Source organism: Dermacentor silvarum, chromosome 3 (assembly GCF_013339745.2).
Source record: "Dermacentor silvarum isolate Dsil-2018 chromosome 3, BIME_Dsil_1.4, whole genome shotgun sequence".
Classification (NCBI taxonomy): Eukaryota; Metazoa; Arthropoda; class Arachnida; order Ixodida; family Ixodidae; genus Dermacentor; species Dermacentor silvarum.
In genome coordinates, this window is record NC_051156.1 from 209857266 (window position 1) to 209881134 (window position 23869).

Consider the following 23869-nt stretch of genomic DNA (forward strand, 5'->3'; position numbering starts at 1 on the left):
TCGTTCATCAGAATCAATATAATATCGAGGTCGTGCCACACGGGAAAGATATCATAAACGGATGTAAGCATGACGAAAGGGAGGCGATGATATAGCTACGCGACGAATGTTTACATATAGACGGAAATTAAATATATGCCAGGCGATCTGTTTTAGTGGAAACATACGTTAAAACACCCGAAAGACGAAGCATCAACTGCGATATCAAATTAGTAGAGAGCTATACGGAGTAAGGATAGTAGTTTTATCAGCTGTATAAACTTGGACATGCAGCAGCACCAGCAACGCTCACAACTGTTGTCGACGCCGTCGGCGTTCTGCCCGCGTTCGCTCGCGTTCAACTCTTAAGCTTCGCTTTTAAGAGTGGAACGCGATAGCATTCAAAGATTCCTGACTGCTTCTCACGCTTTCCGACAACTGCAGCTAAAGCAACCGTAGTGGTTACCGGGAAACACTGGCGGCGAACGTTATGCATGAACGCGAGCTTTCTGGTAGAAACACGGCCTCTTCCGTGTTGCTATCCCGGAGATATTGCATAGCCGCGCCAAAAAAAAAGCATAATTTTCAGGTTTCCGTTTTATTGCGATAGCAATTATATGGACACTCAAAAGCAGATTTCTGCCGTCGGCGTCGCCGTCGCCGTCGCCGTGAGGTTCCGTATGACGTCAATGGAGATGAAATCGTCGCCGCGCACCGAAGGCTGTATGTGCGAGTGAAAGGGCGCGAGGGACGCGCGCTTTCACGGGGAGTGAACGCACGGCGGAGAACAAACTTGCGTTCTGCTCTGTGCTCCCTTAAGGGCTGCAGAAGTAGGCGTCTCTTTCCTCCTCTACAATCACCATATATGTAGAGCAAACGTGCCTTCTTCCGACGCACGAAAGGCCGTGGGGGGGAGGGGGAGGGAAGGGAGGCGACGTTTAGCTGCGGCACCAAGTGCCTATTTATAGAGACTTTTAGTATTGCGGAAAATGCTTGCGTTAGCGTTAGCGTGTTACGCACGCTAAATCTTTGCGGAACGCTGTTCGATAGAGTTTTAGTATAGCGTAAGACAACGATGCGCCGCTAAGCGCAAAACCATCTAGCTGCGAGTAGTCAAAGCAGCAAACTGAGCAGCTCGACAACCAAACTAGCCGTGTTGATCCACGCCAACCCTTGAAACGAGCCTGCATGTCAAGCGTTCGAGCCGAGGGTGCCACCATGTTTGCAACGCTAAAAACTTAGCGAGCGTTTAGCGTCTCCGCTATATTTCAGAAATAGCGGACGCACGCTATCCGCAAAACTGAAATAGCGTTCTGAGCATGCGCAGTCTGACCCCGCTATTTTATTGCGTTTAGCGTGGTGCCATTTCCGCAATACTAAAACTGTCTTATATCAAAGGCTCCGGCAACAGTCACCAACGCCGCAAGCATTTTGAGCGAACGCGGGCAAAACGCCGACGGCGTCGACAACAGTTCTGCGTGTTGCCGGTGCTGCTGCATGTCCAAGTTTATACAGCTGATAAAGCTGCTATCATTACTCCGTATAGCTGTCCTCAAATTTGCTATCGCAATTGATGCTTCACCTTTCAGGTGAAACTGCGACAACTTTTTGTTTCGTACTTTTAATATTTCAGTCTGAGAAATTGAACATAAAAGGCATGCGCTGCGGGTGTTTTGTTTCATGACATTTGTTTGTGGATTGTCATTCTCAAAATTCCGAGAAATAGCTTTGCCGAGAATGTAAGACAAGGTATGAGCAACATTAATGATAGGATGGTGTGGTAATATAACCCGCATATACCGCATGTTATATAAGAAGGCGTGGCACGGCCGCTGCATAAAAAGAAAAGGTGGGCGTGGCATATACATGTACCTAAATATATTTGGAGGGCCTGTGTGGTTGGGGATGATTTTCTCCGCCACCTGACGACATCGCACGCCGACGCCGGTTGCTGAGGCCGGTTGCTGAGGCCGGATTTTATGCAGCACGGGACCCTTAACGCTATCGCGTTAATACGCATTTGGTGCGGCAGCTAAACGTCGCCTCCCTTCCCGTCCCCCCAGGGCCTTTCGCGCGACGGAATAAGTCGCGTTTGCTCTCCGCCGTGCGTTCGCTCCCCGTGAAAGCGCGCGTCCCTCGCGCGCTTTCACTCGCACATACAGCATACGGCGCGCGGTGGTGGTGGTGAAAAACTTTTATTTGTACGACAAAACGTACGAGGAGGTATGCTCGGGACGACCCTGAAGAGGCCGCGGCGACGATTTCATCACCGTTGGACGTCATATGAAACCTCACGGCGACGACAACGCCGACGGCAGAAATCCGCTCGTCTCATGATTAGTGTCGACAGTAATTGCGATTAGCATTGGAGCAATGTAGCGACACGCCATATTCCTGAAGTCACGCTTATTTAATATCTGTTGGGCTAATCTGAGACTTCCGTTGCTTCAGCTATATGCGACATACTCCGGTTATCGTCCCAATTCGCTGTGGCACTCGCTTGTAAACGTCGCAAATGAGCATGGCGGCATAACGGCGACTGTGTGACGCCGTCGCAGTGACGACGATGGAAAGACAAAGGCGGTATTAATTACGACGACGGCAGTACGAGAATGAGATGACAATTCACTTAAGTGGTGACGACGGTATAAAGACGAAAGCATGACGACCACCACACGAGGACAACGGGATGACGACGAGTGCGTGAGTGCGACGACAACCGGATGACGAAGCTGGAAGAACGACGACGGTACGACCACGATGGCTTGACGACGAGGAGTTTGACAATTGATGCACGATACAGCTACTGTCTGACGGCGACACAATGACGACGATGACTTGGCAACAGCGACACAATCACGATTGAATAACGACGTCACGATTACGATATAATGACGAAGAAGTAAGGAAACCGGTGGATCGACGACGACGGTATGACAACGTATGCATGACGACAGTGGCATGCCAGTGGTATGACGACTAGTGTATGACGACAACAGCGTGACGACGACCGTACCACGAACACTGTATGACCACAATGGCGTTACAACGATGGTATGACGAGAGTCGGATGACGAAGCTGGAGTGACGACGAAGCAACGACCACGATGGCGTGTACCTAGTGGACCAAGCTACTAGACAACTTGGGTCACTGGGCCGGTGTAGAAGGTGTGACGAGAGTCAGATCACGAAGCTGGAATGACGAGAATGAAACGACCACAAGCTTATTATACCTAGTGGCCCAAGCTGATAGACAACTTCTACCACTGTGACGGCGTTAGATAGATAGATAGATAGATAGATAGATAGATAGATAGATAGATAGATAGATAGATAGATAGATAGATAGATAGATAGATAGATAGATAGATAGATAGATAGATAGATAGATAGATAGATAGATAGATAGATAGATAGATAGATAGATAGATAGATAGATAGATAGATAGATAGATAGATAGATAGATAGATAGATAGATAAGCAAAATGCTAATTACATTAAAATCTTCAGCAGATAGCTCAGTTCTGTCACGTCAGTCGGTTTACTTGAAGAGGCGGACTTGCACAGCCAATCGCAGCGTAATGATAGCTAATAAACAGGTCAACTAATTCACCTTGTAATTATTGACTGAAGGGCGCATGTGAAATCTACGAAATTACAGCCGAGCCGTTACGAAATCATATCTATTTCATGGAAATACCGCGCTCAGCACCACTTTCCGGAAATGGGTCTTTAAATTCTGTCTCAAAATTCAGTGACGATCCAGTTAACACTTACCGTAACTGTGGAAAAGTGTTAGCTAGAATATTAATGCACTTTGCTACGGAATTTTAGAACACATATATTTAAACTGATGAACTACGTAACTGAAACAGGACTTACTAACTGTTCGGCTTCAATTCCGCAATGGTGACAATGTGCCCTAAAGTGAATAATAACAAAGTTAGTGTTGTTAGCACCATCGTTTCCTGGCTCGAACCATGCTTGAACGCAGTGCGAAGGATGGCCGGTGCACGATGGGGCAATCATCCTCATTCGAAGTTAAAGTTACATTTGGCGCTGGTAGTGAATCGCGTGCTTTCCCACTTACGTTAATATCACCATCAATGTCCCAGTACGATCGATTGGAGTATATATAGCTAGATCGGAAAGGTCTCAGGATAGCTCTTGGTGTGCCAAAGACACTTGCTAGCAACAAGGTTTTGCACGAGTCACAGTCGTCCTTTCTCCGCCACCTTGGATCTCAATATCTTCTATTGTTGCTATGCCACCTCAGCAGAACCCATGCAAGAAAAGAGCTTCTTCAGAGCCTTCGGAGGAGGACGGAACCTGGCGTCTTTGTGGCCCCCAACAAACGTCGTGTACTTCGCCTGCAATTTACTAAAAGTTAGAGCGTCAGAAGCTACCGTGGTCGTATGAGAGTGTGAAATGTGAACTTAACATTCCACATATCCTCCCGAGACCCGCTATGGGATTTGTCCAATATATTAGACACCAAGTAATGAGACAGTACTCCTATGCTAAGGCATTCATCCTCATAAAACACCGCTGTCCAATGTATTGGACACCTGCTGACGCCATATACTCGCACCAAGCGTCTTACACCTGTGGAAGAAGCTTCGGTGGTAGAACGCTATAGACCGACTGTATGACAGACACCTCTAATTGTACACCGACGTCTCCGTTGACAAAGATAATGGAGCTAGTGCAGCGGCGTACGTGATACGTACCGACTCTCAATGTCTCATGGGATGCCAGACTTGACCGCGTCGTGTTTTCCACGTCATGTGAAATTGTCGCCATTGCAGCAGCATTGCGGAAACTGAATTCCTATCAGCATCAGCATGTTGTTCTCCTTTCAGACAGAAAGGGTGCGCTGCAGCTATTACTGCGCAGGTTCCAATGTTCTATAGTGGGTACTTTTCCATATCGGCGTAGCAGGCAACGAGGCCTCTGACAGTCTGGCGCGCAAAGCGCTGCAGTTCAAGCCAATGGAGAAGGCTACCCAGGACATCAAAGAAAAAGAAACGTCAATAACACTTACTGATTCCCAAGCGTCTGTTGACACCACCAAGCGCGTCGCTCGGAGCCTGGCTCACGCAGCCCTATACAGCGACGCGAGCGGAGATACTGCTGGCCAAGATGTCTATCGCGCTACAAATCGCGCGGCCGGCGCAGTTTATTTTGTTCGAAGCAGAAGCATCACCGAGGAGTGAGTGTTTCTTCCGCGACTGCAAAAAGTGGCTCGAGATGATACAATGAGGAGTCCGGTACCGCTTCGGAAAGTGGTACCAAAACAATACCGGGTGTGCGAGTGCTCATCATCGTAGCTCTCAAGAGGGTTTCTCTAGTATTGTCCTGCTATCAGTTTTTACACATAGCTGATATAGCTTAGGTCACAGCGCACACCATACAGTTCAGTGAAAATGCTAACGCTGTCAGTCAAATGCACCCAGCCTATTCGCATTTAAATAAACATTGCCCAAGAGCTGGACACACCTCGGCATCCTATGTAACCCTCTGTGAGGGTTCCGGTGTGGTGAACTGTGAAACTGCTAGACAAGATCAGTACACCCACTAATATCATCTCAGATTTTTACTTGATATGGTGGATAGGTATGGCACGTTCAGAGCTCTTGAACAGCGCCGCCGCGCCCGGCGCGTGCAGATCAGCGCGCAGATAAGCGTTATCGCGCACCCGTCGCACAAGCCTTGCGTCGTAGATCCCGAAACGTGGCGGCTGTTTACGAACACTTCGCGGTCCTCCTGGGTCAGAGCGAAATTATCAAAGCCGAGCAGACCCTGTCGACGCCCTTTTATCCGAACAGATTGTTGGTCTTCTTACCAGAGACAGGGAAGCCGCGGAGCCACCACAGCTATTTCGAGGAGACTTCGGAGATTAGGACGGGAGCATCCGAGGCATGAAGTTAGCCAGACCTCGAGAACGCCCGGTGTTATTGGTGCCCACGACCACAGGGAACAACACTGGTAATAAGATCGCTCGTAAGTCAGTGGCGGTGCTAGCCCTACATCTGCGGCGTTCTTCAAGAAAAAGAAATTGGAAAGTGATTAAGCTTTAGTTGACGTCGACGAAAGACAAAGTGTTCCTGAGAGAGTTGAGAATTGGATGTATGACTGTGTATCAACTATGTATTAACTGTGCATGATGAATGTAGTGTTTTGTGGTGCAAGGGCCAAGTATGGCCAAAGAGCGCCAGGCCAGTGTTAATGTGTTCGAATTGGAGCGATGATTTACGAGTGGTGGATATGACGTGGCTGTAAGGGGACCTAAAAATAGTCGCTGTAAAGTGCATAAAATCTACATGTAATAAGATTATGGCAATGACTAATGACATGTGCTACGAGCATGAAATATGTATTGCGAATAAATGTTACAATATACAAAATATGTCGGATGCTAAAATTGGCATTAAACACTACTGCCTATAACGGAGCCCTTGAAACATAAAGGCCTGGAGGCATGTGCTATACTAAACACTATCGCAGCAACATCCTCTGGCGAGAGGATGTGCTACGAATATCTCGGGCTAATTACAATACGACGTCATTCGAGAAAGCGAGGACTGCTTTGGTGTTAAAGAGAGGTTCTTTACCTAGAAACATAGCGGGATGGAGAGGGACACAATAGCGGTATGCGAGAGGGAAATGTTTCTTCCTCTCTCTCTCGACTTCCCGACACTCCAGGAGGACGTGGAGGACGGTGAGACTCTCGCCACATCTAATCACAGTTTGGAGGATCATTACCATTCAATAGAAAATTGTGAGTACCATATGTGTGTCCTATTCTGGGACGACAGAATAGGACATCAGTTCGTCGTGTTTTCGTTGCACAGGGCCAGAAACCTAACTGTGGCTTAATCAAGTGGAGCTTATTATTTGTTTCGGCGTCCCACAAGCGTTGCCAGTGGCTTCGCAGTTTGTTTCGTAGGAAAGGCTTCAGATCTGTAGCAGGGGCAGCAGCGGAAAGATTAATACCTTGCGATGCTATTGATTTGGCGATTTCGTCGGCAAGCACATTACCCTCGATTCCCACATGGCCAGGAACCCAGCATATTATTACATGTCTATGAGATAAATAAATGTAGCTACAAGAGTGAGTAAAGCTTAATAAAAACAGGATTTTTATGCTTTTGTAAAGATGTTAACGCTTTTACAAGACTTAACGAGTCTGTGAATATTATTGCTTCTCTAGTTTTAATTTCTTTAAATGTTTCACCGCAGAAAGTACTGCATAGGCTTCTGCAGTGTTAGGGGGTTCAATAAGTCAGATTTAGAAAAAGAGGGGCCAACAGCCGCGTAAGATACGGCAGCATGTGACTTTGACGCGTCGGTGTAGAATTCCGAGCAGGAGTACTTCGATTGAAGTTCGTGTAAATGCATTGCGATTTCGAGCTCGTGAGCGTGCTCTGTGACCTCTACACAGAATAAATCACATTCTATCACCTGCCACTCCCAGGGCGGTGACAGGTTAGCTGGAGGCATCAGGCGATGTTCGAGACAGTGGGACATCCATCTCTTCGCTAAGTTCTCTCACACGCAGTGAGAAAGGCCGCCGCATAGAGGGATCGATTATGAAAAAGCGTTGCACACGTCAAATCATTAACGGTTATAGAACAAGGATGTTCCGTATTAGAGTGTACTTTGAGAAAATAGGTGAAGCTGTTGTATGTTCTCTGCAGATGGAGTGACAACTCATGTGCATGAATGGGATGTATAATTTATTGGGAAAGCCGCGCTGCAGCGACAACGTTTGACCGAAGTCAACTACAAATTAAATCACCTTCCAAATTTTTGTGATCAGTTATCAAAATCATCATCATGTCATCATCATAGTCAGCACATACCGAATGGCCCATACCTAGTGTCATCACAATATACGCAGTGGCCACAGTTGCCCATACCCAGTGGCATCTGCACAGAGGCCCCAGGCGCACCTTCTCTGGGATTGGCCCATGAAAGAGGTTAGAAACACACATATCCCATACGAAAAAGTGGAGATAACTCGCCCTATTAAGAGATGGTGCTTACTAAGAGTAAGAAGCTAAAAGCCATCCACAGCAGATAGGGATATTGTCGCACTCGACATAGACATGAACAATGTTGCGCGCCCCACTCGGCGCTCATTGTGATCCCCCTATCAAGGACTGACTATCTCCAATGCACCATAGCTTCGGTGACCTGGTGAGAACAGGTGCATTCAGTATTGCACGATTGAAAGAACGCAAAAGATGACAGTCTACCTATCCCGTGTCTGGAAGCAGGCGTTAGTGTTAAATGCTTCCTATAACATCGTTAATGTACTTTGATTACTCTCATTTATGTCCTTCCCATAGATATACAGAACACCTAAATGCTATTGTCTTCTTTTTTTTTAATGCGAAGCATTTCTTTGCGAATATTTGCCTACTTTGAAAGTATCTATCTATCTAGCTACCTATGTAGTCGCCTACGTCTTGGTGCTCTCATGGTCGTTTCGTTAACTTGGTATGTACCAAAATTGGCATAGCATGACAAGAGTGTATGACGAACATAAATGATAGGTCATGACACGGATGTCATAACATGCGTGTCATGTAGGTCATGAAACAGCCACCTACGTCTTGCTGCTCTCATGGTCGTTTCGTTAACTTGGTATGTACCAAAATTGGTATAATATGACAAGAGTGTATGACGAACATAAATGACAGGTCCTGACATGAATTCATGACATACGTGTCATGTAGGTCATGAAACAGCCGCCTACGTCTTGGTGCTCTTATGGTCGTTTCGTTCCCTTGGCAAGCTATCCCCGCACACTGCTTCGCATCATCAATTCCCACAGGGCATCGGATCTGTAGGTTTTTTATGCCTTAATTTCTCTTGGTCGCTAACTCATTACCATCTCCAATATTTTCGTTGGTCTTATGGTCAGCGACGCACACGCTGTGATTCTAACAAAAACTTGTGACGCTCTTTTTTAATGCGCGTTACAGGGAACCTTCAGAGGCAGCATCAAGGTAAGAGATACACATGTTGCGTCAACAAGCACAGCAACACGTTTACATATAAAGTCTGGTGTGGCAAGTAGGCTTGAGATATATTCTGTGATAATAATGATGAAAGTTGATGTGGATACTGTCTTCGGTTAGCGACGATGGAGCCGGGCTGTCCAACACGTCTTAATGGCAGCCGGCAAAGGGACGGTTTCATGACAGGTCGCTGGTAAGCTCATATAGCCTAGGTGTCACAGCATTCGGCACCGGAATGAGAAGTTGCTGGTTGGGTACGAGGCTTGCCCAGCGGTGCAGACATTTCCGTGCTTTTCGTTTCTTCGTTTTGTTACCTAAAGACTGGAAGCAAACAGTGTCGGGAGCGATAATTAACCAGCTCGTTTGAACAAACGAGACAGGCAAGACTACACGAGACCTAAAAAGATGTTTGAAATTTTGTTAACGCCGTCTGTAAGAATTTCGTGCCTAATGCACATTGCTATCACACAGATACACCACGCTGACGACCTCCCATGGCAGAACAAAATGGTAGCAGGGCAGCCACATACAGTTCAATATATTGAAGCCGTTTGACCCAAACCACGCTTTTGCTGCGCATTTGACAACATTCTCACGATAAACCCCCTGCAAGAATCGTCGACCAACGGAACCACTGTTGGTGCTAGTGATTGGACGCTTTAACAACTGCAAGCATTAGAACAAGACGCTCGCAATTCCCCGTGCTTCGTACAGCTGGACGAAGACGAAAAACACGCATTTCAGAGAACTGCCGTCATTGCCCTTGCACACAGTAAAATATAACTATATTTGCTCAACGAAAACGAAAGAGAGGTTTAGCCATTCCGGTCCGTGCACTGACGGCATTGCAGCGAGATCCAGCGTCGGATGCACAGCCCTTCGGATAAAGTACGGTTCCGTATTTCAGCTGTATCTTCAACGACCATCACGGCTGTAGTCAATCGCGGAAAAGTATTACGCAATAAATATTTCGTGAATACGGTGCCTGAGTTCGCGGCAGAAGTGTTACAATTCTCACTTGGTAGCGTTTTATTCTCATCTTCGAACTTGTTCGTTCAGGACGCACGGACGTTGTGTGGCGCATATACCAACAAATGCGACACCTTCCAGAGACACTACGCCCTGCATCCCCCAAATGCGGTCGCAGAATGTTTCAAACTCGGTTCTCTCTTGGGCCTCTGAAACGACAAGTTCTCTAGCTTCGGCGGCTCACTCACATCATACTATGCGATGCCAAACACCGTCATACCTATATTTCATCGTTCGGATGTAAGCTAATAGCGACGTGAAAACTAACGGTCACACAATGGCACCCTCTTTTTTTTTCTGCTTTTTCTTTTGCGCATGCGTTGCAAGACTAGTTCTGCCCTCGTGCGCTGTTGGTTCACGCGCGAAGGGTCCAGCAACGCGCGATACCTTAATACGTGAAATTTGAGGAACCACACGAGGTAGGCACCTGTGCCATCCGTTATAATGCATGGTCCGACAATCAGGCGTCAGCACTCCTGGAGTCCCCGTGGCTGCTAACCGCTTCGAGCAGAACACACCCAGTCGCCAGCATTCGTATGTGGACCATCGAAGCCTTCGATGTGAGCCAGAAGGACATCACCAGCACAAAGGCGCACGCGCACGCGCACAGACAGACACGCGCGGACATGTCAACCACGTGGTAGAAGCGGGAGCCAATCGGTAGGCCCCGCAGCCACTGGACACGAAGTGGGTTAAATCAACGATGTCAAGAACGCGTCGAATACAAGGGAGAGTAGACGCGGATACCATGTCACATCAGTATTCGCACCTGTACGGAGAGAAGGACCGACATCGGCGGAAGCAAGAAAAAGAGAAACCAGACCCCCACAAACACGCTCAAGGACGGCGAAGTTCATGTATGAAACTAAAAAGCCATTTTCCCACCATTGGACTGCCGCGAGGCACCTGAACATTATACACAATTGAGTGCCCCTGGCTTCTTTAGGCCCGCTACTATCGGCCCACACATTCTTACCCTCCACCCCGCACGCGCACACACACAGCCCACCCCAGCAGCGGCGTCGCGAAGACAAGAGCAAAACGAGAACATGTTGAGACATTCCTCAAGTCGCAGGCACGCTCGGCTGCCCAAGGACGCGACTTGCCGCTCGGCCACTGGGCCTGTGGTTCGCGAGTGGCGCCCGACTGTCGCGCGAGGGTCACGTACGTGCGTTCTCGGCCGTCTGTGCCTGTGGCCCGCAGGCTGGCGTTACCTAACCTGACTGAACTACGACGCGCGCGTCCCTAACCCCGTTCTCCGCGGCCTCTCCCTCTTTGGCGACGAGTGCGCCCGATGGAAACGGAGCGAACGTAGGCCGTTTTCTACATGCTGCCGGCAGCTTGGAGATTTCGTGGCTCTGGAACCGGCAACGACGCCGAAAAGAGCTACTTGAAGCAAACCAGAGAGATCACAGCGCGATGAGCAAGCAGCTCCTGAAGAACAAGGATGGGCGTGGAGTCTAGAAGTCCTAAAGCCGTTTGGAATAGAGATGGTTTCGCTGTGCATGATAGCATCAGAAGGAGCATTCAAGACACATGCTGGCAATAACTTAAAGATTCACGTAAAATCAGTAGCACGGGCAGAAACTTCTTGATTTCTCTCCGTCGCTTTCAGTGGAAGTGGAAGAGAGCACGTTATTCCTTGGTGCCCAACAGTGGACTTGGAGCCAATATCAGGTGGCCGTAAAGAAAATTCAGCGACCTGCTTAAAAGCAAGCATAAACAGTGATACCTTCAGGTTTCTTTCTTTAATAACACTTCTGAAGACTGTACATTTGAACCGTATTGTTAGCCAATGAAAAACTGTGCTCAAATTTTTGCTAGCGACACCGGCGCAAACTGCTTCACTAGCGACCAGACAATTGTTCTGTGTCAGCGCTGCACATACAAGCCCGCATGTTTAGATCCCGTGCCGTATTTTGGCGCTAATCTTCCTATTTATTTTTATTTTATTTTCGGATGCGTCTCTGGCAACCAAGATGAATGATGCCACCTCAGGAGAACAGCCTCACCATCCGCAAGAGCCCACGCGTACGCTTGAAATTACAGCGACTGCAAAGAAGACATGAGAAGCTTGATTACTCGACAATCATTTCTCCCGGAGCTAACGAAACGAGAAGAGGTATGGTGCGCAAACGACAAAAGTATGGTGGGCAAAGCTAAAGAGATTTGTACGCATAGCAGAACACACTGAAAGCCTAAAAAAGAAAGGGGCAACCAAGTGGCGACGCTAAAGAAGGCAAGGTCAACGAAGCATGGTGGTTCAACTGAATTGATGATTCGTCGTCGTCGTCGTCGTCGTCATCATCAGTTGATGATTAAACGTTGATTATATCTCTGTATTCTGTCTCTTTGTGTCTTTTTTCATGATGATTATTCACTAATTTCGTATCTTATTCGTATCGTGTTTTATCCACAAGTACTTCAACCTTGTCTTCTTTAGCATCGACACTTGGTTGATCCCTTCTTTTTCTCTCGAATTGGTTACAAGATAGCCAGATCCCAGGTACACCAAACCCATGTAGAGTCAGCAAGGAAGACCTTGTTTTGAAAAACCCACAAATTCGACTCGCGCGCCGGAAGTGTGGAGAGTGTGGGAACAGCTGGGGTACCACGCGCACGCATGTAAGTTTGGGCATACTCGGCACGTGGCGCTAGTAGTAAAACATCGCCAACTCTATCTGCCCTGAATGTTTACGGTTAATTACACGCCATCTTGATTATATCCTTAGTGGCTGACTATTGCTACGTGTTCTCGGCATGGAGAGGTATCATTTGATGTCATTTTCATGCGCATACAACATCTAGAAGTCCGCTAACTAACCGTTTCTTTTTTTCTGAAAGTAGCTACAACATATCCAGATACGCCAAACCCGTGTGAAGTCAGCATAGGATACCTTAAGGTTCTTCAAAATTGACCAGCGAACCACAGATGCACGTCACAAGCACTCTGCGATCGGGGCTTAACGTTGGCGCCACAACACGCAAAAGATTATCAACGCCAACGCCATCATGAGACCTGTTCAAGAAACCAAGAGCATCAAGCATCAAGAGACCAAGAGACCTTTGCCTGAACGTCAAAGTTCTGTTTTGCTTCAAATCGAATCGTGAGAACATGTCCGTGGCTTCGTGAACGCGGGAACAAGGTGGCTCCATGCACGTCACAAAAAGTGAGGCACAACTGAACTTTTATTTACAGGAAGTCCTCCTCGTCGGTTCTGTTCAAGAAAAAAGTCACAGGCCTGCACGGCACACGCAGCACAGTCACAGCGTAAGCTGGTGGTGCAGCTCAAGAGTAGCTACAATTTCGGCACCACGCACACCAGAGTCTTCGCGACAAAGTCTCTTCGCCTCGTTTTGACGAGAACGAATCTGAACTGTCATCGGGCGTCGACGGCGGGCTACGGCGTGTAATGCTCTCTGTACAGCACTCTGCTGAGCCCGATGATGCGTGGTTGTAGCCGCGCACGTAGCTCTACGATTCGCTTCTTCAGCAGCGGTTTACCTTGCGAGGAGACTCCATAACGTGTACCGAAGAGGTATCCAGAATACGTGGCGCACATCTCACATCGGAATCGCGTTGATTGCGCGCCTCGTCTGAGTCGCATCTCGTGGTCTGCGCCTGCGCACGCTGCGTTTGCAGGCACCTTAACTAGATGGCGCCACCATACCGGCGAAGACTGGAGATCGCGATTTTTTTTTTTTTTTTTTTGATTGCACGCCTCGTCTAAATGGCATCTAGTCGTCTGCGCAAGCTGCGTTTGCAGGCGCCTTAACTAAATGGCGCCACCCTACTGGCGGAGGCTCGGATCGTCTGCGCCTGCTTTAAAGGGCATTTTTCCAGTGCCCGAAAGCAAGCGCTTGCGCGGCTCAGTAAAACTTTTTTCTTCAAGCTTCACACGGGAACCTTGCCGGTTAAAACTTGGTTAGAAGAAAAAGGCATTTATGTGCCGTGGGGTAGCAGATGCTTTCTGCGCAACAAAGCTGAAACTATTGAACATGTTTTTATTGACTGTAATAATGCTATATTCTTTTGGGATATATTACAAAGAACTTTAAAGATAGATCTACCCCTCAATCCACATGGCATTCGTTTTTTACCGCCTGAACGTGATTTTGAACAGATGGACGTTATCTTCTTACTCGGGCTGCACGCAGTCTGGCGTTCTCTGTTGGAATATAGACACTGTGATGTTAAAGGCCAATCTGTGCATGATTATTTTGTTGAAATGGTTGTGAAAGTACGTGATGTGTACAACACGACTTACTGTCATGAAGATGTGATATCAATGTTGGATGCTTTAGCAAATATGAAACGAGTGTGATCTGACAAACTCGTGGTCAGGCTTGTAGCCCAGCTGGAAATAAAGAAAAAAAAAAGCTTGCGTGGCTCAGTGGTAGAGTATCTGGCTCCCACACAGCGGGGGCGGGTTCGATCCCGGCGGGAACCGGCTACTTTTTTCGCATTTCCAGCGATAGCGGTTACGTTCGCCGGACGCCGGCGGCGGAGGCGGCCGCGGACACCATCGCGAACCGAAATGGCTATTGGAATGAGCCCATAACAGCTTACGCTGCAAAAAAGCAGGACTTTCAGTTTGCAACAAGTAACAGAGGAGCAGCTTGGGCTGATTAAGGAAACATGCTTTCGTCCAGGAAAAGCCTTACTTAGTGCACAATTCATACGGAAGGAAAGAAGGCGACTGGAACTGTCTGTCCGGTCCTGTCTCTTTCTTTCCTTCTGTGTGAATTGTGCAATAAGTAAGACTTTTTCTGGACGAAGGATTGCGACAAATGTCAGTGCGCCTATTTCCATAACCCAAAATCACGTGCACTCCACCGTCACGCACAGAAAGTTAGTACCAGAATACGCAAAGCGCTTGCAGCACAAACGCTCTGCCCACTGCTGTGTCTCAGTGGCTATGGCGTTCTAATGCGGAGCGTGAGTTCATTTTCAATTATAGTTCACTGCGGCCGCATTGAAACGAATGCAGAAAAAGCAAGAAAAAGGTCTGTATCAGATTTTGGTCCCTTTCAGAACCCGAGGTGGCCAATATTAATCGAGGGCCAGCCATTGATAGGGCGTTCTTCATAATCTACGGTGCAGCATCGGGACAATTAATAAATCAACGCAAACATTTTCAACAAGCAATTTCCGCTTGCCTAGGAAACAATTCTTGCTTCAAGCAAGGCCGTGAGAACGCGTCCATGCTTCGGTATAGGTAAGGACAGTAGAGGCTTGCGAACATCCAAAAAGGCGAGATATTTTGACATGATAATATAGGACTCAGTGACGTAGATCATTCTGCTGCTGCAAAGTTTCGGCTGCAAGGTCGTGAGAACGCGTCCATGCTCTGTAGGTAAGGACAGTAGAGGTTTGAGAACATCGGAAAAGGCGAGACATCTTGAAGTGATCGTATGGGACTCTGTGACGTAGATCATTCTGCTGCTGCAAAGTTTCGGGTTCAGTTCTCTGGTCGCGGCGGCCACATTTCCATTGGGTCTGAATTCAAGAACGTTTGTGCCCTTAAACTGAGTTGCACGCTAAGGAACCTTGCGCTGCCAAAACATATTCAAGAGCCACCACCCACAGTGACGTGTGTCATTGCCTATAGCAATGATACTGCTTTGTTACGTCAAACCCAATCACTCAACCATGCGACCAGTTGAAATGCACGTGCTGCATGAGACGTTGTTCACGGGAAACAGCAACACTTCCAGTCCTCGGTGAGCGTCGGTACGCGCGGCCTCCTCGGAGAGCGCACGATCGGCGCTTTCTCGAACATTCGTTCCTGCGGCACCGGCGAACCATCTCCCCCTTTCCGCGTCGTCGTCCACGTTCAGCGGAGGCAAGGGGGCAGCGCTTTCTTTACTCTTGGTCCGAGAAGCCCGGGTCGTGTTACCTGTTTACTGCCGGGCGCGAGATTTTTTGTTGCTCCCTGGACGGCTAAATCGAAGGACCCCACTCCTCACGAGCTGGCCGCACCGCCACAGAGCGGTGTCGGCCGGCAGCCCTTGCAGTGGGCGAACGGGGATAGCGAACTGTGTCAACCGGACGTGGCGCTTACGAAACTGGTGGCGGCGGCGGATCGAGGTGCGATCTCTGCTTCCTCGTCTCGCAGACAGGCCGCGGGGCGCAGCCGCCATGGCGCGAGCGACAAAAAACACCCTGCGCCCAGCTCAGTGGTGCCATGCAGGAAGGCACTCGCCAAGCACGCGCCGGACACGTTCGCGCGGCGTGTACGGTCTCTGGGAAAACAGAGAACTTTCTGCCTGAGCGCACAACGCTCCGTCCTCTCTCATCCCATGGCGCTGTACGAGCACGACGTGGTTAACTGGGACATGTTGGCAGCCTTTAATGTAGTACGCGTATCGCGCAGACCTGTCACGGGATAGACAGGTGTCCGCCAGGAACGAGAGAGTCACGGTATTAACAACACCCATGAAATATTGCAGAGCACGCTAGAGCCTGAGAAGATAAAGACCTTTTTCAGGTTCAGACTGCTCAAGTATAGTCGGAGTACAAGTGCCTTAATACTATTTTTCGTTGCCCAGAGACTCCGGCCCACGTACTGGTCTGCTATACTGGCACGGAAGGTGCTTTGGTATGGTGGCATCCGGGCAGGTACCCGCACCAGGACGCAGACCTAAAGAGATTGCTGAATCAGGGAGCCGCACTGTCCCCACAATCCAGCTGTGTAGTAGGTCTCGGCGTAAGCGAGCCCGGATCCTGCTGTCGGTACTTACCAAGACGCCGCCATACCAGAACATCTTCCGTCTTAAAAGCCACTGTGCCAGCCTAGCAGACCAGTATCTGGGCCACATGAGGGAGCCCTCTGGGAAAGGAATAATCGTTCGGAGGCACCTGAACTCCGACTGCCCGGACAGCCTAGAGCCTGGCGGACGTATCGAACTCCTCAGGCTGCAGCGTGACCAACCACTTGTGAAAATTGTTCCACAGTAGTCCTATCAACACCACGGCAGCTTTTCTGGGGCTGTCTCAGACTTGGAACTATCTACCACTGATATTTAGACCAGCAGTTGGCTCTTGCGGATAAGCAGAGTCATATACATCACTTATTGTGTATGTCGTTTCCGTTGTGCGTTGCTGTCCCATTGGCGTTTTTTCGTGCCGGCGAATCCTTATCTTATAAGTATTATCTTATAAGAATTAGAGCACAGGGTCCAATACTACTTTTCGTGGCAAACTTTAGCTCACTTTTGGACGTAAAGCAACAGCAACGTCCAAATCAGCACCGACTGGCACGAGGTTTGGAAACATTTGCCATTTACCAATGCATGCATCTTTGGCCTCGGCAAATCATTAAAAACGGAAAGACATAGTTATCCTTAGCAAGACGATGTGCACAATTTAAGCATTGCCTGAGCATTTAGCGGTAGAGTGTAGCAAGAGTTCCTTTTGACATTTTGAAGAAACCAGATGACCGCCATATTGGCGTCTCCTGGGGTCTCTGGTGGCAATCTCGGTAGCTTAACATGGGTTTACTTCCAGCCAGGCCAATCACAATTTAGTACTCTAGCTCAGAACCCTTCGCACATTAAAAAAGAAAATAGGGGTTTTACGTGCCAGAACTACTAATCTGATTAGGAGGCACACCGTATTGGGGGACTCCGTGAAAATGTTGACCCTTTGGGAATCTTTAACGTGCACCTAAATTTAAGTTCGCGAGCGTTCTTGCGTTTCGTTCGCCCACACCGAAATGCGGCTGCCGCGGCCAGGATGGAATCCGTGACCTCGAGCTCGGCGGCGCGACGCCATAGCCACTGGGCTATACCGCTGTGGGTGCCTTCACACATGTAGTATATGTCTTAGGAGGTCAGCGAATCTGCGATATACGTGAAACCTACAGTTGAATCACTTTGTTGTACGAGTAATTCAACGATGAGATTATCGAGAAATCGGTGAACGCTTTGCTGAAGCATCGTTTCCGACATCATAATGCCTTGGTAACACATACGAAAATTAGTCTAAAAAAGCAATAGAAGCTGTTTTTATCCTTTGGCAGAAACGCAGGCTAGTGGGCCTAAAGAAAGCTATAAATAACTGTGTGTAAAAGATGGAGTTATTACTGTAATGTCGAAAAATATTGATATACAAATGCAAGTCTGCCATGAACACTGGCCTCGTACTTCTTCTTGAATACTTGGACTCAATGGCACCATCGTGTCATTGCGCCACTACGTCAAATGAAAGATTGAAGAGGAGCATCATTAGGCCTTGGCAGCGCAGGAAACAATGACAGGTATGTTTTTCTATAAGTGCTTTGTACGAGATGAAAAAAGAAATAAAAAAAGAAAGTTCTATTTCCGGTATCGTACAGCGCACCTATGCTTGCAAGCTGTCTTTGCGCAAGCAGTGCAAATTCTGTCGTACGCAGTCGCCAGCGGTTTTGCCGGTCAAATAAAACATCGTGACGAGGTGCCTAGCATTATAAAACACCTGGGAGACCTTATCAAACATTTGCCAGAAACTTGCTTTCGCAGACGTCGCATCGCGGTTGCAGACGTCACTGATGACTCTCGAAGCTTCTCCGCTTCCTGCACGTTTTATGTATACTACATACGTATACATCTCGCTCCAGTAGTTTTAAGGCTCCGGGAATGGAAGGCTCCGGGAATATCAACACATTTTGCTCAATTAGATGTGATCCTCTAGCAGCGCTGTTTGTCTAACGTCCACAATATTTGCCACAAATGCACTTCATTGTTGAGCGGCGAACTTGTGTTGCTACTCGTGTTCTCGTTTAGTACTTTGATTCCCATTATTCAACTTTTGCATTGATTATTATGCTGCTCCCCTTACTCAATACCCGATGCAGGGCCTGTAAGCTGTTCTCAAAATAAATAAGTGGTCATAGCACAGCCCATCTGTCATTCTCGTGTTTTTAATACATATATATTTTACACATTTAAGCAGCGACTGATCTTAGGCCCCTTTGCAGTCATGCTACGTCCTTTATATCATGTACCATTTTCAACTCATTCCACCATGTGTTTGGCACTCTTCGGCCATAACTGGTTCTTGCGCCATTAAAACCAATTAATCACGCAATTAAATTAAGATAGCTACACAGATGAACAAGCGTTCAGACAATCGGAGCTTTGGAAAGCCATAATGAAATGCTACAACACCGAGCAGCTGTTCTTCATGCCTGCTGGTACGGCCCAGCTAACCGGCCCTTTTCAAATAACTCTACATTCGTCACACGTTCGATGGTCTCCTGTGGTGGCGATATTGATAGCTGGAGGCTTCGTATGATGCCGCATCTTATTGAGCGCGTCGCCCGTTGTGTTTCTCCCAAGAACAAGTCCCGCCGCGATTAGCTTGCGCCACGTGGCGAGCGCGATTGGTGCACGGGGGTTCGTGATAATAAAGAGTTTTAGTGCTGCGCCATGACGGTACGTACGCAGCACGCAAGCGCTTTGCGGAACGTGGCAGCAGCGCGTGTCACGACAGGGCTTTTAGTGCATGTTAGTGCCCACGTATGCGTAAACGTACGTAAACCGGCTGCGCCATCTGGAAGATAAAAATAAAAGCGCTTGTTGTATACAGTCAAGTTAAGAGAAATCATAGCCGAATCCCTAGCCAAATTAAGGCGCAGTGGCCGTCATTTTGTTAAAACGAAGAGTCTCACGCTGTCCCCAACAAACTAGATCTACATGAGAGCAGCACGCGAGGACCTCCCCGAACACGCGCAAGAATGGGATGCGTGCGTATGCAGCGGCCAAGTACTTATCCCGTACCGTTCGTGGTGCGTTCTGCGCATGCGCACTATGCAGAACGTAGCGCTGTTACGCACGCAACGCCATTGCGCACTGAACGTATACGCAGTACTAAAACTGTGTAATCTTGGTCAGCGATGACAGCGTTTGCACAGCCGCGGCCTTTCAAGGCGCACAAGTTGTGCATTAAGATTCGTGGCTAACGTGCGCTTGGAAATAAATGTCGTAATAAGACTTCTCTGCTGTCCTCAAGCGCTGCGCGAGGTGGAAACTGTTCCACAAACTTCACGTATACATTAATAGGATCGACATGGCTGACTGTGTACCATTTCCCTTAAGTCGTCTCTCTTATCGGACCAAGTTGTGTAATTCAAAACCTTCGCAAGAAGGAATGTTTGGTGCATTGTTGGGGATAGATGACCACGATGCCGTTACCAGTATACTGTTCGAACGTCTCTAGAAAAGACGCCAGCACGACCTCACTGCAGCTGTCAGCGCATGATTTCAACAGCCTCGCACAATGAACTAATCAGTTACAGTCTCAGTGAAAAATGACATAAGCGTTCGTTCCACAATATATGCGAAGCTCGGCCCTCCACTGCTGTCTTTTTTTTTTCTTTAGCATACTCGTTGAGTGTGACGTTCTTACACACATATGCAAAAAAAAAGTCGCAATTTTGCCCGAAAGGCGAAATTGCGATAGCAAATTAGTAGAGAGCTACACGAAGTAAGGATAGTAGTTGAATGGTCCGTATAAAGTTGTAAACATTCGCTTACTAACTAAATAGACAAGCACGGTGTCCCGCGCACACAGGTAAACATGAACTCATCTCGCTCGGCGACCGCGGAAACTCGCTTTGAAAATGCCGGAGGGAGAAAGCGCGCCAGCAGCGCAGCGGGCAAATTGACCTTCGCGCTGTTTCTCGTCTCGCTTCAACGCGAACTAAACGTCGAAAGCAAAGCGTATACGAAGCTACCGGCACTCGGGGCATGCACTTTGCCCCCATCGCAGATCACTTTCAAGATACGGCGCCCGCGCGACCGCGCTGTGAGCAGCAGCCGACGGCACAAGAAAGCACCCCCCCCTCCCTCTCTCTCTCTCCGTCGCCTCAACCCCGCCGCGTCCCCGCGCTTCGCGCGCGAAAGAAGACCGCGCTCTTCCGGCCTGTCATCCTCCCTCGCGTTCGCTACATTGAGCCGCGATTGCCGGCTCACCCTCGCGCGCGGCGACGACTTTATCGTCGTTGGACTTTATACGGAGCCTCACGGCGACTTCGACGACGACGGTGATGCCGACGGCAGAAATGCGCTTGGAGTGTCCATATAATTGCTATCGCAATAAAAGGAAAGGCAAGCAAAGAAATTTACAGCCAAACGTATTTGGCCGCAGCAGGTAGGTGCAGCGAATCGTACGCCGCTAGAACCATCTTTTCCGTTATTGGTCAAAAGCAACTGTCCCATTAAATTATTCTATAAAAAGGCTTCCAAGTTTCGATTTACCATTGAAAGTGATTTTATTTCAAGCTCTTGAATAGTCAAATGCAGTCGGTATCAAAACGGGATTCCATTCTTCAGCTGCGCCTGGCAAGGGCGACTGCTTGGGAGTTTCGATTGCGTGTGAATGAATAAGAAGGTTAAAAAACGCAATCTGAAAGTTGTAATACAATGGGGTATAAAAACTGGTTTGTCGCTCATGTAAGGTGGGGTATTAAGGCTATTAGCATTCTTTGGACGCTTCGCCCAGTTTGCGGCATGTCTCTATGTATTTATGTCCACGCCTAACTTCTTTTCCGCCAACTTGGGTCACTGGGTATATATAGTTCATGGTCAAATGGATAAAGCATCGGTCTGCTGTGCTGAGGGAAATGAGTTTAAAAGATAAACTGTCGGAGCAACTTGAGTCACTGTGTATGTAACGCAGGCTATATATGGTGTTCTTCAATGAACGTCTTTACTCCAACTTGGCTCACGGGATATGTGCCTCTGAGTATGTGCCGCTCTTAAATGGCCCTCTTTCACGCCAACTTGGATCACTGGGTACGTCACACTGGGTACGTCACACAGGCTACGTCACACAGGCTACGTCACACAGGCTACGTCACACAGGCTACGTCACACAGGCTACGTCACACTGGGTGCTGAGTAGGCCGTGGGTGCGCTACTCTTTAATGAATTTCTTGGACGCGAACTTTGGTGACTGGGTATGAGCCACTCGGTATGTGCCGCCTTTCATAATAATTATTAATAAAAGCTATAATAATTATTACGCACTAAGTTCAGTTCAGTTTATTATTCGTGTGAACGAATAATAAACTGAACTGAACCGTAATATAGACTGCTTATAGTGTCAAAGCCGTCAATGAGCATCTCTAAAGGATTGATGCACCGCCAATTTTTCACTAATGCGCCAATAAATTTGCACATTTACGTGTTTATGTACATTACTAATACAAACGCTGCTGTGGGTTGTATAGCTTTTTATGATTATATCTGGTTATGTTTTCTGTAATTTGTGCATTAAGCAGCAAGTAAACTCATCTGCGGAGGAAACGCAAATGGCCAAGTGGTCCATATGAATTTAAAGAACAAGTACCCCCCTTTTCAATTTTATATGTATGCGCGATACGAAACTGTGTATTAGTGTTATCATCCGAAGTGGAATGAGAACAAATAATGAGAACTAAGTCACTCAGCTGAAGTTATAAATTCTCGCAGGGTTCCCTTAATAATATTGCTGGCTATGTTTTTATGATCTACACCATCGTGTCACGTATACGGTGTTCCAGAAATACTTAAAATGATAATTTTTAAAGATATCATTTTTAAGTATTTCTGGAATGCAGTATACAGTACACAAACTGTCAAGCCCATACCGCTAAGACATGCACCTCGGAACGTAGTAACAAGAGTGCGCTCCCGTAATTACGGCGAATCGCTGCGAATATATTACGCGTCTGCAATTTTTAATCATGTATTTACATTAACTTCACGTAGCTAAATACAAGCTGCTATGCTTTTCTTAGAAAATTCCTAACATGATTTATTCACATATTTTATTTTTGTTTGCTTGTTTTCAACCTTAGTCAACTACAAGTTTCAACATTTCTAACACTGCCGTCGCTGGCGGATATCATCACACAAGCCTCATTGTAGCTTTGGTGAGCCCGTGCTTTTGCTTTTGTATATTGAACTGAATACTAATTATTGTTATTATTATTACTATTATTATTATTATTAGTAGTAGTAGTAGTAGTAGTAGTAGTAGTAGTAGTAGTAGTAGTAGTAGTAGTAGTAGTAGTAGTAGTAGTAGTAGTAGTAGTAGTATTCCTTCACGTAGCATTTCCTCAGCTCTCATCTTTGGCCGCAGGGCAGTTCGGGCCACCCGCATTGCAGCGAGCACAATGAATGCGGGCTAAACAATAACTTCTGTCAAGCTTGCCCAAATGCCTCGTCAAAGAGTGGGAATGTGCTGCCGGCTATAATGCTGAGCCGATTGCGTCATAATGTGAAGGTGTTACCGTGGCATACTTAAATAAGGTTTGTGATATAGAGCAAAGGAGGAGTTAATCAACATTCGAGGATCGCACAAAACAGATTTTCCGCCGCATAATACTCTTTAATAGGTGCCGCGTAAACAGATTTGGACGATTAATAAATATACGGCGCAAACTTATGTTGTCATGGCACTCCGTATATGTACAGAAGGAATGTAAAAATAACGCTGTGGAGGCCGCAGCCCCCACAGCGTCATTGCCTCTACGAGAGGCAATCACGTCTCACTGTTTCTTAGAAACCGAGTTTGAATTAATTACAAACTTCAATGTAATTCGATCGTATTAAAGGTGTCAAAGTCGTAATCGTTTTGCAGCCTTGACGTCAAATAATCGCTTGCTTGTGATATACATCACAAGCAAGATATACCGTTAGTTCGCGCTTGCATTATCGCATTTTTTTCTGGACCGACGCGAGCTTCTACGTGGTTTTTTTTTTTTTTTTTTTTTTTTTTTTTTTTTTTTTTTTTGTATGCGCGTGTGAAATGGCGTGGCCTTGATCTGAACGGCAGATTGCCTTAGCTGACATGCCACATTAC